This window comes from Daucus carota, chromosome 1 (genome assembly GCF_001625215.2).
Source record: "Daucus carota subsp. sativus chromosome 1, DH1 v3.0, whole genome shotgun sequence".
NCBI classification, from domain to species: domain Eukaryota; kingdom Viridiplantae; phylum Streptophyta; class Magnoliopsida; order Apiales; family Apiaceae; genus Daucus; species Daucus carota.
The window spans coordinates 54167630-54182753 of NC_030381.2; the positions used below are offsets into that span (position 1 = coordinate 54167630).

A 15124-nucleotide genomic window follows, 5' to 3' on the forward strand; every position below is an offset into this window, starting at 1 on the left:
GAATAAGATAATTTTGTGGCTGTCTATAAAAAATATATAATATAAACATAAATTTATATTATAAAAATCTTGATGTAATACCAATACTAATATATAAAATTGCAAAATTGGATTATAATATATGGTGAAAAAATGAAAATAAATTTATACACGTAATAAACAATTTAAAGCATGACAAATCTTAATTTTATTTGTTTTTTTTTTTAAAAGTAACTTTTTCTCTATTTTTTTTGGATTGATTATGCACAAAAACATCTAACTTAAACTTGTGAGATAGCGGTCTATAACTACCCTCTTAAAAATTGCTTGAACGGAAACAGATAATGCATGAATAATTTTTTCCTGCATGCAAAGTAAATCATATAAAAATTAACAACAACAAACATGTTTGATGAACAAAACAAATATTATAAAAGAATAACCAACAAACATACATCAATAATACTTAATTTATTGATATCAACCATCAATATCATGTCAAGACTATATTTTTTTCCTGTATAAACAACTTTCACTTGTCGTTGAAGAAAAACGGCACCTCCGAGTTAGAAATCGAGCAAGATAACTATCAGCAGAGAGAGAGGTAGGGTTGTGGTATTAAGAGATAGGATGTTGTGTTTAGATGATCCAAAACCTTACAATTTATAGGGGTATTTATAGGGTGCAGAGAGACTTGTGTGCTACTGTTTCCCATAATTAAATAATCTGAAACAAAATTAGATTAAAACTTTCAAGCTACTATATTCTATAAATAATCTGTCTTTCCCATAATTAAATAATCTGAAACAAAATCAGATTAAAACTTTCAAGCTACTATATTCCATAAATAATCAGAAACAAAATCAGATTCTGAAACTTGCTTCTAATATACCTGAAATTAAAAAAGGCAGTTCTAATTTTTGATATTTTTCATTTTCATTCAAAAATTCCAGAAAATTAGAAAAATAGAACAGAGCGATGTGAGAGGCGCCACCTACACGCCCCTCGCTTCTCCTTTATATAAGTATATTGATTATTAGGTATAATTATAAACCCGCAGCATAGGCACTAAGTTGAAAGTTGAAACTGGTTCATTCTTTTTTGCTATTCATAATTTCTTTGTCGTCAGGATTTTAGTCATACTTTAAATCATAATGTCATACTCAAAAAAGTTGGAAAGAAATTATATTAATTTTGCTAGTTAGGTATAGACCAATTAGGTATATAGACCGAGTCAAATAACCGTACAGCTAATACGAGAACTTTATCCCAATCTTTTCCAACAATAACTCAATAAGTCCAATATTATTCCAATTATAATTCGAGATTATTAAGACATAAAATTTAGAAGACGCGTAAATAAATTCTACGTAAAAACAAATCAGAACAAACAAGTGCTTTGTTTTATTGGGAAATTGCCATTCCAAACTAAATTTTAAAATACTCACACGCTTCCAAATTTTAGGCTTTACTTTCTTCAACTAACAAATTATTCGTCGTTTTATTTTGTCATACATTTTTAAATATTTTGATCTCGTTAAAATTATTATTAAAAAAATTTAAATATTTGTATAAAAGAAAATTTAAAATAATAATATTGATTATACGATTATAGGATTTAGAAATGTGTATCTTAGAGGGGTGTATTGGATTGAGATTCTAAAACATTTTTTTGCATTCATGAAATCTGAGGGTATTTGATTGGGATTGTTTGAAATCCATTAATATTTTGAGGTATTCAATTGCGATTTCATATTATGCTACAAAATCTGATGGTATTCAATTGGGATTTTAAATTATGTTTTAAAATTCGATGGTATTCAATTGTGATTGTTTAAAACCCATTAAAATCTGATGGTATTCAAATACTGATGGATTTTTTTGCATTTCATAAAATGATGGATTTTGTGGTATTTTTCAGTATATTTTAAGTTTTTTGAAATCCCATCAATATTAATGGGATTTTGAAGTATTGTGCTTAAATCCTATCAACTCTGCGACATTTACAATTCATTAAAATCCCAATCTTCAAAATTTGGACTTTAAGAAAGAAAATTATAACGCGATGAAGTTTAAAGTGGAAGTATTAAAATTTTCAACGCAGAGACTTGCAGTTTAGTGTTTTATGTCATATCCGATGGATCTGCAGTCGTCAATGAAACTACGAAACGAGACAAGAACAAGAAAGCTAACTCCAAACCTTTTTAACCGAGTTGAAACTTTCAACTCAATTGTTCCAAGCTGCATGTGATTTTTGAACCTTCGTTGGCTTGGAAATTGGAATCTTCCGTTGCGTTTTGTTTGTTGAATCTTACGAGCTGTGTTTTATTCGCATGTGAGCTGTGAATTTGTGATTTGAACGTCCTGTATAGTGACCCCTCGTATAGGTTATGTCTCGTACAGTGACCAGTTTGCATATTACTTCGGAAATTTTTGAATTTGAAATTATTCCAAAGATCACGTGTCGACTAAAGTCTAATTTAATAATTAATATTTTCTTTGTCTTTTATTTGATGTTTTTGGTTTTAACACAACGATATAAATTATAATCAAAATATTCATTTTTTTAAACTTTATGCAAACAGAATTTAATTTACAAATATAATGATTGTACTATATATACAATGAAAAATGAAAATGCCTAAATTTAAATTAAAGTGTTAACTAAAAAAATTAAATGTACTTGATCCCAAAAACTTCAAATTGAGCAAAAATTGAGATGACAGTTCTTTTTATTTCTTTTATTTGCGGGACCCTTATTTATTCTTAAATAAGATAAATTCACTATTTCTAGTACATACTTTCATGCCGATTCGCATACGAAGGAAATAAAAGAGTTCAATTAAATATCAAAAGAAAATCACCATCATGGTATAGTAATTCTTTTTCTTTTTTTCCATGAAAAGCAATATTTTATATAATATTTATTTCCAGCATATCTTGAAAATGAGAGCGTGGATTTCATAATCAATCATATGCATAATTTAGTTATTTTCTGTAGATTATTGGTAAATAACTAATCAAGCAGAACTTAGATTAGGTGATTGTGCTAATCACAACCAAAACTTCATGTTTACTCTACGTAGCATTATTGCATTCCCAAAGCAATCATTGCTTGTCGTCGACTTGATTGATTATAGTGATTTTTATATAGGTAGTACAATGACATACTATAATATTGTGAGTTTTTATTTCAAAATTAGAAGAAAAAAAAAATTGACTACTTCCTCTGTTTCAAAATGCATGACGCTTTGACTTTCTGCACGTAGTTTAAAGTCTTTTGATCACGTACTTATATTTATTATTTTTTAAATTTTATTGTTTAAAATAAAAGTATATAGTCAAAATTTTAAAATATAATTTTTTTAAAGGAAAATTGATGATTTTAGGTGCTAGTTCAAAACACTTTGAAATTTGTGTAAAAAATCAAAACGTCATACTTTTTGATACTTTTTGAAACGGAGAGAGTATTGTTATTTGAAATGGTGATCTTTTCCGGTCAAAACAAATTACTTGTTTACTAAAGAAATAAATTGAGTATCTACTATCTCCACATAAAAATTATTCTATCCATCATTATCTTACTGAAATGAACGTACATCTATATAATCCTAATTTGTGAATACAAAGAAATTGGAAATTTACTTTTTCTGTCCTTGCTGTTTTTTTCTTTTACTACTTGCAGAGGGTCTGATCTGTAATTTCCAATTTACTTTGGACTACCCACTTCGAAACGGGTTCCGACCCAGGAACATTTGCTGCTATTTTCTTCGGCGTTTGATGAAAAATCCGAAGGAAAACGGGCGACCCATCACTCCTTATGAAATTACTTATGAAATTATGCTGCAGTTGCCACGATCCATAGTTTCAGGGGAGGTTTCCTCCATCTTTCACCAGTCTCCAAATATTCAAATTCGAATTCAGCATCATCTGCGGTTCATCAGAGTTCATTCATCGACGTGCAACGGATAAGGATGGCAGTATGTGTTTCTTCGTAGTAATCAATGGACAATCCACCATCTCCATCATCCAATTCTCCGAGATCGGCAAGTAGGTTAAACTGTAACTGTAACTGTAATTGCAGCAGCGGCGTGTTTGTAATTCACACTGCACTCCATGATATGTGAACCATGTTACTTCAGCGACATATGAGCGGAGATTCCAATGTATAGGTTATTGTTCTATTATCTCTAATCTGATTGGTGTTCATTAGTGCTTTCTTGCAAACAGTTTTTGACTAATGCATACAAGGTGTTTGATTTAGTTCTCTATGATTTTCAACAGGCAAGCAGTTTTCAAGGATTTTTATACTGATGATACTTATAATTCTGTATGACCCGGACTCTGGTGGATCATCCGAGGATCATTTCAAAATCTGCGGCACGTAAAGCTCTCCATGATTTCAACCACCTCTTTCTCAGTGATTTTCGAATTTCACTAACCCAGGCACATTCGTATCTTCCCCTGCATTGTTCTGATCATACTTCTTATGTTTATTTCATCGTGTCACACCTCTGTATGATACTTATACTTTTTATGTTTATCAACTCAAACCTCATGTATGATAATGCGTCATTTTCTATCCATGACGTTTAAAATAAATTATAACTCTGTGTTTTTATTATACTGTATTTCTGAGTATTTCATTGTTAACTTCGATTTCAGGTTCCAATACTACACCTGGTACTTGGTCTCAAATCACTAATCGAAGTCATGGAGTCAGGAATTCAACTCAGACAGAAGGTATTCACTTTTATCCGGCTGAAACAATTGAGAAAAATACTGTCTCAGAGATTTATTATGTGAATTGGAATCCATAAACATTGTTATTACTTCTTCTGCTCAGGCACTACCGGTCTTGGTGGTGGTCAAGGATATCTGACACCATCATAGAGGCAGCTGCATGGCATTGATCTTTCTGGTAAGTATCTCAGTTAACCATCTACGAAAAGTTGATGTTTATATTCTTTACTTGGAGTTGAAATTTTGTTAAAATTAGGCCCCAACCCACATGTTTTAATTAAGATATCTTGGAAGGTTTTATTGGAGCATTGTTAGAACTATAGTTTCTGCATTTATTAAATTTTATTTACATATGATATTAATATATAAATTGGAAAAGACTGACCTCCACTTCTCTATAAATATGAATTTCTACTATTTTTTCGTTGAGTTTCTTTCGCTTCTGTTATTTGCCTAGAGTGTAGTTTCAGCCCATTGCGGAACCTAATAAGCTGTAAAATATAACTCGGTCATATGATCAGTAGTTTAGCACAAGCTGATTCTGCGGACACCTCTGACTCCTCATATGATGCTCCAAACGTGGTATACATTATAAGATTTAAGGTTTTGTGGTTTTATGACATTAAATTTTGAGTTGTGATTTAAGGTTTTGTGGTTTTATGTAACTGATGTAATATGTACCGAGGAGCTACTTATGATGTAAACTATATGAAAATTTTAACTTTTGTTGCAGGTCAACTTGATTATACAAAAGTTTTTTATGTAGTAAACTTGCAATAATCATAGTGGTAACCAAAAGAAAAATAGATAGGCATAACTCAAAAATTTGTGACAGATATCAGGCAAATAAAATCTATTTATTGTACTTACCCGAAAAAAGACTTGATGCCCATTCATCAACAATCGCCTGCAAATTAAACACCAATAACTTGATTGCTGTAATCAGAACTCTTAGTAATAAGCTGTAGGCTTTATGATAGAAATTAAGCATTTTACTCTTTTTTCGCTTCTTCAAGTACACATCGCAACATTACCTGCAGATCAATATTAATTTTTCCAATTCTTCTAATGAGTCCTGCAAGATAACGCAAGACCAATAGTCCAATATATCTACTGATATAGCAGCTTGAACTCCTGGCCTTTGCACTTTTACTACCACTAACTGGCCAGTAGACTGAAGCCTAGCTTGATAGACCTCAGGAAATTTGTTCTATGAGATATAACTGCATGTAAAAATATACCCTGATAAACACAAAGTAGGACCAAAAGAACATGACCAATTAAAATACCTGTCCTAAGGATGCTGCTGCAACAGGATCAGGCGAGATCTCAGAGAAGGGCACATTAATTGGCAATCCGAGCTATTTTTCAATTGTTGATTGTCTTTTGATCAATAATTCTCGGTGATTGTTTAAACTGGATACAAGACACAATTAACGGTGTGGTGCAATTGTTGATATTTTTTAGTTGCTTATTTTTTCAATATCATTTCCAGCAATTATCATTGTGATTCTATTGTTGAATTTTCTTGATAGTAAACTCAATACCGGGTCTCTCAATTTATTGGACCGTCATACCCCGGAAAATACTACAAGTATGTCTAGCCCTGATTCGGAAATCACTGTCGTGGTTCCTGAGCTGGAAAAAATCGGTGTTAGGCGTCCAGGTAGTTTAAACTTTTCACGTTAGCATTCGCATTAATTATCATAAAATCATCATCTTGCCCTGACTATTTGCTGTTTTTTCTTTTGTAGCCTGGCTTTCCGTCAATTTGTGAGTGGCTAAGAAGAATGACAGGGCACTTACTGATGGTGGGTATGATCAATGAGGGGCCCCTTGATCAGCAAAAGCTCAAGCGTCTGATCAAGCCTATTGATGGAAGGTGAGATCGTATTGGTTGCTATTGAGAAGCTTAATAAGGACGGATTTCAGGTTTGTCTTGCACAATTGCACTTCATATCTTTGTTACTGTTAAATTATTTTACTTTTGATTTTCATATCGGTGACCATAACTTATACCAAGTTTGAAAATAGTAGTTTAAAATCTGTAAACAGTGGCTAAAATTTATAACATGAGTTTGAGCTAAATTAAAGTTAAACATAAGGTTCAAATTTTGTAATATAAACTCAAACTGCGCTGACATGTGAGTTTGACCTCCATTTTGTTTTTATTTTTGTTATAAAAAAAATTCTATGCACCAGCCAAAGCAAATCTAGACATTGTATGATAAACAAGAACTCTCTTTATACAGCTCCTCCAATATATATGAAGTACTGCATCATTACATAAGAACATGTACAAGGAGGAAATTAAAAAACAAAAACTATTTCACATCCCAATGGTTATGAATCAAACTGTTGCTATTTAGCTGAACATAGTATGTAGTACACATGGCTTTTGCTGTGATTACAGGTCCTTCCGGCTTTTGTTTATATAGGTAGTGTGTTGACGGGACGTGACCAACAGAGTAATGTGAAAAACACCCACCTTCCTCTTGGTAGCTTGCAAGGTACATACTCTTGCTTTCGTTGTCACGTTGTTTCATATTTATGTAATTATCCAATTATCTTATTACAATTTTCTTTTTTTATACTTTTGAATTTAACAGGTCGTTTCCTGAGTCCTGAATACCGATGACATACAGGGGTTCGGGCTCTGTCATAGAGGTCTTATGTTCAAAAGAAACATAACAAAAGAAAAATTAGACAGTCTTATGTTCTGGGATTTGGGGTTTGAGTTAGCAATCGACAGTGCATATAAAGTGTTTGATGTGTGTTAATTTTGTTTTATTTTTGTTGCATACTTGAACCGATAATAAGAAATGAGCTAGATAATTAATCCTCAAGTCTTGCATTTGTCAATACCCAGGTGGGATTATTTATATTACTCATTATAATGCATGATTGATTTTGTCTTTTTAATTGATTTTAGGAACTTTGGATTCAAGCAGAACTCTTGGCAATTTAAGCACAACCTAATTTGATTTTCTGTTGAACTTATTTGCAGAACTCTATACAAGGTTTTAGTTTATAGTTGTAATTTATTTTCTTGAATAATTTTTATTTGCAAATTAATGCTTATGGTATTTGTTATACGGTTTGCGTGGCAGCAGGATTGGCCTCAACCCAGCAAAGTTATGTCTTGCAATCCACAAGTCGGGGTGCAGCAACACCGGCTCCGAGACGGTCATGTTGCAGTTCATGAGATGTATGCTTCAAGTGAGAACGTGAATCCAAATACAACATCCAGAATAAAGCTTGCGTTTGGTACATCATCTCATCTTCAGTGCAAGAAATATGGGAGTCAACACCATGCATCAGGTAATGCCATTTTCTGATGCTTAGTTTATAATAATGATCCTTGCCACTGTTTGCACTTTGTTAGTTCAGAAAAACAGAATTTTTTCTTGAACAAGAGAAAATGATATGAGGGATCAATGCCGCATCTACTGTTTGTTGGTTCAGTCACTATGACCTATGGGCACAATAAGCATTCTGGGCAATAAGGAGGCATGAGAGATCTGCAGTTATTCTATTTCTCTGTAGGAGAACATTTGCACCCTCATTTGTTGTTTTCAGTAGACTTGATCAAGAAACCCATTTGACTTCTAATTTGCCAATCCACAAGTCAAGTATGTCCTATGTACCGGGATGGCAATTTAGTTTCATGGAATATAAAAGATCTTTGTAGACATAGTATAAGGGCTGCCACCCCTCAGAGTGCATAAGTTCTCAGAAAGAAGTTTTGTTGTCATTTGTTTCCTTAAAGATTCAAAGATCTTTAATACATAATATGTATTAGTAGCCACTTGGACCATTCTATAAGGGCCAAACATAAATAAAAATATGATCTTGCCAAGTAAGCTTAAGCATGAGTATGCATGACATCACTGTGAGACCAAATTATGTTATAGTCTTAACACATTCTAAAATACTACAAGTAATGTCAGGGAAAACTCTTTTGTTATATAATTATGTTCCCTTTATTTTGTTATTCCTTTTATACTTATAAGATCAAATAATACTTTCAATCCAGGTTCACGTCTGGAAACTCTAACTCTCGCCGATAATTAATGCCAGATGCCATCGCATCCTACCTAAGCATCAGGTGAAATAAACTTTTGTGATTTCCGGATATTATTTGCTCATTAACTTCTTTAATTACCTGATGTTCCCTTAATGCATTTTAATTATTTCCTTTTTTACTTACAACGTAGGTTCCAATATTCCAAATCGAACTCAATCCAATCATCCATGTCATGGGTTTCAAAAATTAACTCAAGCCTCACGATATGATGCTGCATCATTGTCTAATCATGACGTTTAGTCCAAATTTGTATCTTTATTTTTATACATGTGTATTCTGAGTATTGCCTGGTATTGTAGGTTCCCAAAAATGTTCCTGTAATACTTTCATGTAGCTCAGAAATGTTCCGGTAGCTTTCATATATTGTATTAAGATTGCTATAGAATGTGACTTTTTCTTACTCAATATAGACCTCATCTTCTTGAAAACAGCCTGCTTCTTATTACTTTTGTTATATTGACCGTTACTTTGAGTTCTGTTATATTGACCATTACTTTAAGTTTTGTGGCTATTACAATTAACAATGTGTTAGTGCTTTGCATATCATGCTTTGCTCATTTGGTCGGCAGGTTTGAGACTATGATTCTAAATTACAAATTACAAATTACTATTTGGTTATGCTCTCCGTAACTATTCTGGTTTGGTAGATGTTCATTGCCATTATATTAATGTGAAGCGAGTATTAGACCTGAATTTTAACTCGGACTCTAACTTGGACTGCATGAACATTCGACTCAACTTTGGCCTTGGTGAAGTCTTTCAAAATCTGGCACCTACTATCATGGTAGTAGTGCAAATAAGCTACTCAACACTTTAAACAACATGACTTTCAAAATTTATGGTGTTAAATGCTTTCTTATAGCTAAATCTTCAGGTGGTATTGTTATCAAAGAGCCATATGCCAACACTTCGGCACGTGGTCAACTGGTTTAATGAAGAATAAAAATTAATCAGACTTCCAAGAATTGAGTGGTGCATTCCAAGTGTGATCGCATATAATTGAGAGCTACTACCGCGTTCATTTGTTTTGGTGATTATCTTCATGTGTGGAGACAGTGATAGAATGCAGTTCAGTGTCATAAGGCTTTGTTCAGGTTCAGGTTTTTTGCAGAGATATACAACCAGTGGACCTGTGCCTGCAAATTAAATAATAAGATATGGGTCAAGGCATAATAATTGTGGTCTACGCGATATAGTTAGTACAAATTACAATCAAATATTTGAATATAAATACTCCCTCTGTTTTTTTTATATGTCACTTTTGACTTGGGCACGTACCTTTAGGTGCATTGACCGGATAGCAAAAATTATTTTTTTTAATTGCTTTTTTTGTGAATTAAAATTTTGGTTATATATTTTTATTCATAAAAAGAAAAATTCAAAAATAATAATTTTAACTACCCGGTCAAAGCACTTAAAAGTGTGTGCCAAAAAATCAAACGTCATATATTAAAAAAACAGAGGGAGTAATATAAGCATCACCGTGTGCGAAGCACGTTCGCACACGCAAGAATACTAGCCGGCTGGCAAAAGAACAATTTTCGGCTGGCAAAAGAAGGGTCAGAACATGAATGAACCCACGTGTCTACGGGTTTTGAAACATCCGGTTATGTAGCTCAAGAATATGCGGCTGGAGGTTAATTCCACATAATCAGTTGTTAAAATGGTTCAACATATAACATATGTTCTTTTGCATAGTCTTGATATTTTTTTGGCATTTTAACTTGGTGTGTTACTTGGCACAATCAGAAATGTTCTATTCTACATGTCATGCTGTACAGGTTTTCGCATTTTGTCGGCTAACTGAGAAGTGAACTCCTTGCACCAGGATAATGTAGTTTATGATTTCTATACTGTATTCTTTTATCTCAAATAAGAATAAGAAAAATTACTTAGCACACAATTATTTTATGATTTTCTGTAACTCAAATACAGATTGTGTATGATTAGAACGAAGTTAAGTTTGTAGAATGTAAAAAGTACATATTGAAAATTTTTATTCTAACTAGAAATTACTTTGTCAACTATCATCAAAATAATCATTTCAATTCATTAATACTATTTTAGTCCATATTCAAAAATAATTAAGTTATTTTTAAGGACATTATTAACTAATTTGTTTATTATGTTATTTGATAATAAAATATTTTTTAAGGACATTAATACTATTTTATTTGTTTATTATATTATTTGATAATAAATATTTTTTAAAAATTATTGTGATTAAACTTTTTCAAATATTTACCTGATGTTTACATATTTATTTGTCATTATATTTGAAGTGTATTACTAAAGACATTGTAATAAGCTTAACTCAAATTAGTTATTAAGTTTTTTAAGATATTTCACTAATCTGCTTAATATATGTCTGTATCGTTATTTTTAAAGTGCATTATTAAATTGATTATCTACTCCATGATCAAACTGAATGAGGAGATCATCATCGGTTCCTCAATGTTCACTTTTTCATTCATATTCGTATTTTCAAACTATTCGCAATAGATGTTAATTAAGTTAGTTGTGTTTTTCCAAACTTTATAGAATGCTTTAGATTAATGTTACATCCAAGCCTTATAGATGGCTTTGCATTTGGTCCGAAGTATTTTATATTTTTGACTACTTATCAAATTTAACAACAGTGTCGCACTTGGATGAAAATAAGACGATCCTTTCAATAGCAAGAAATAAGCTAAACAAACTTTAAAGCATTGGTTCACAAAGTGATTAAAGTCTGCACGTGCAAAGCAATGTGACCAGTTTAGAATACTTTGATCTACAGCTTATATTCTGATTTAAGTTTATCCCAGAAACTATTTCTGACGATTTAAACTTATCCCAGAAACTACTTCTGGCATGACGAGAGATATTATTTCATTCCTTTGTCTTGGTGCTTATTTTCAAATATGCAAGCGGTGATAAAATGTAGTTCATTAGTCTCGGGCTTTGCTCAAGTTTTTGTATTTTGCACAAATAAACAATCAGATGTCCTGTGTTTGCATGCACTTTGTTTGTTTTGCCTCAAATTAGAAGGTTAATGTTCCGATCGTGTCTGAAGCATCTGATATTCAGTCTGGTCTAAAAAATTAAATTTGAGTGAATTACAGATTGAATCACCGAAAGTTTAATAATAAATTATAGATCAAGGTGTAATAATTGTGGTTCACACGTTACAATTTAGAACACATTAAAATTAATTATTTAAATATTAAAATTATAAGCATTACCCGTGTGCGAAGCACGGGCCAAATTGCTAGTTATCCTAATAGCAACATGTACTAAATTAATATTAATTATGGTTTGAGGCCCATGATGTTAACACTATTATCAAATTGAAGTCTTGTTGTCAAAATTTTGTTATTTATCAATTATATTTAGTTTCGTTCATCAGAGCTGGTAGTTAATTAATCTTCCTGGATTTTGTTTGATAGTACCTGGTGACGTAAAAGTTTCGGTTACTTATCCGATGGAAGGTGCTGAATTAGCAACAACAATTTAAGGTTTTTGTACACCTTAACTTAAGATTTAAATGTAAAATATAATGGATATGGAGTATGGAGGTTTAACTATCTTATTTCCGTTTTTTAAATATCTTTTTTTTTGAAGATAATATTTTAAATATCTTTTTTTTTTGTTTTGTAGGGAAAACGATATTATTTATATGCTTCTTGAGCATAACATACTTTAAGAAGTGTTAAATATGGTTATACGCGTTTGTATCAGAACACTTGTTCCATGATCATTCATATTTATTTATTTTATAGTAAAATATGTTGAAATCGAGAATCGACACTTTGATATTTTAAAATCTCCGATCCAAAACTTGAACTTTTGAATTTATTGAACCCCACATTTTTGATTTCAGATTCGGTTTTCAGATTATATTTATATGCAATTATCTAGAAAAAACTTGGATTTCTAATTATATCCATACCTAAAAATTTTGAGTTTCATGTATATCCCGATCCAAAATCCGCGGGATTCGATTCAGAACCGATTAGGGAATAGATAAAAAAAAATTGGATTTGAATTTGAATTATGTCTTATGTGATCCGATTTCGATCTAATTATCATCCATGTTGGTCGGTTGCTATAATTTTTTCAAATTTTTAAACCAATTTAAAAATAAACAAAACATGTTTCAAACTATTAACAAATTATCTATTAATATATTTTAATATATTTTTTTTAAAAAATCGTCCAATAAAAGACATGGGAACATTTAATCATTACTTACAAAATTCAGAAACTTATTCCCATTTGCGCCGGGGAGTCCGGCAATGCGGAGACCTACTATGGAGTCAAGTCCGTTTACCTCTTTTCCGCAATCATTCATGTACATAATCTTCTTTCCATTTTCATGATAAATTATTTTTCCGTCTCATTTATTTCAATTATATTTGAACTTTTATATATCATATATTATTATTCACATTTAGTATTATTATAAATTAAATATTATTTATTTTAATATATTAATTTAAATGAATAATAATAATGATAGACAAAAAAGGGAAAAAATTTAACGGCATCGCGACAGCATAATATAGGATATCGAGTCAAACCGTTGACAAACTCATGTGAATCAAATGCTCAAACATGCAAATACGTGTGAGATATTATTATACGGCATGATTACAAAAACTAATTGTTTTTGTTCGTAGGTTAAGTTGATAATTACAATAAAAAGTTATTCGGTAAGAATATCTATAGTATGACTAAAATATTATAAAGTTAAATATATAAAATTTGATGAACGATGTTTCAATCATATTTAAAAATAAAATATTGTTATCATTTTAAATTGTTATAACTTAAATATGTATTTTATTACGATATACTTGATAATGTATAATCTTCTTATAAGTGTCTTGTGTAAAATTATAAAAATTGACTGAAATTCTAGATAAACAAAATTTTAAGTAAAGACATTTCGTGGATATGTTTCTAGATTGGATTTCCCAAACTAGGCCCATAGTTGCAAAACACACATTTTTGCCCATAAATGTCTTAATCTTAACTTAATGGTTTAAAGGTATTGGGTCTTCTAATATGCTATGTTTGCTCAAGTAGGTTGGCCCATGAACTGATGAACCCACGAAACTTCTGACATACTGTATCTGCTAGAACCCAAATAGCAAATTTTTGCAATTTTATTTTTATGGAGTCAAAATATCAATTATATATATTATAATAAAATTTTATACTCTCTTTTATCTATTGTATAAGTTGTTTGACTTTTTAAACAACATATTTAAGAGGTTTGACCATATATTTTAAATTAATATTTTTAAATTTTCCTTTCTAAAATAAAAATATTTATACTATATTTTTGTATAATTTTTTTAAAAATAAATTTTAAATATGTGGTACCCTCCTGTTCCAAAAGAAACAACAGAGGATAAACCCATCATATGGGCTATCTAATCGTGCTCAATATTAATATAATTGTTTACATTCGCATTTTTATGATTCTCTTGACGCGAGAGTTTGTATTTGGTCCGCTGTGTTAACTTTTATTCTCACTAAAAATATATGAAATATGGTGTTATTATCCTCTCAGGCGTGCTTCACTATGATCGAATAATACCCGATTACATTTTCCGGAGAGATTATTTGGCACGGTCAGGTTTTGAGCAATGAAAATGTCGTCATTGAGTTTTGCTGAAACGACGTCGTTTAATAAGAGAGTTGGAGGTGCTGGTGCCTGGTAGTTGTAGGAGTAGTAATTAGATTAATGATTCCGGGTTTGATAAAGAAACTAATTAAAATTAAAACTTTTTTTAGTTAAAATAATTCTGTTATTTTGTGTTCGGAAAAAAGATTCCAAAAATCATTATTTTAAGCTAAATGGACCTCAATGTCATGTTCTGAAAAGGTCTCCACTTTCACTTCAAGACACGACTTGAAGTTGTGTTATCATTTTTTTTAAGGAAAACATGACTTGAATTTGCTTCTTCAGCTGAAAACACGACTTTAAGTTGCGATTTTATAACACAACACAAAATCGCGTTTTGAAATGGCAGCTAAGGGACATTTTTTTAAAAAATAATATAAACTTTTTACTTCTGAATAGTGACATTTGGGACCAACAACCCTTGTGTTCATCGTATCATACCAGGAAATCATATAGCATAATATAAAGGTGGGGTGCTGTAGATGATAAGTGTTGGCATTGTAGCAGTTTTTGCATCTCAGTACGAATACAATGTTACTGAGTATTAATGTTAGTGACTTGAACTCTCGATATCTTGTTATGATATGATCATAAACTCAATCCCACCTTAAATTCGAAGGTGTTATTTCAGATTCATGTAA

At 31.1% G+C, this 15124-nt stretch overlaps 1 long non-coding RNA gene across 22 annotated transcripts; it reads left to right on the plus strand.

The window, feature by feature from the left end:
• The first annotated feature begins 3672 nt into the window (after positions 1 to 3672).
• Positions 3673 to 9237, plus strand: LOC108205096 (uncharacterized). 22 transcript variants are annotated; one of them, XR_010288262.1, is made up of 12 exons: positions 3685 to 4151; positions 4264 to 4359; positions 4645 to 4722; positions 4826 to 4900; positions 6038 to 6161; positions 6258 to 6388; positions 6477 to 6654; positions 7161 to 7232; positions 7655 to 7742; positions 7833 to 8043; positions 8759 to 8830; positions 8940 to 9237. It is a non-coding gene; the product is annotated as an uncharacterized LOC108205096 (long non-coding RNA). The 22 variants fall into 22 exon arrangements; XR_010288260.1 differs by having other exon boundaries at positions 3687 to 4151; positions 7836 to 8043; XR_001803876.2 differs by having other exon boundaries at positions 3673 to 4151; positions 4264 to 4722; positions 7332 to 7742.
• The last annotated feature ends 5887 nt before the right edge of the window (positions 9238 to 15124 follow it).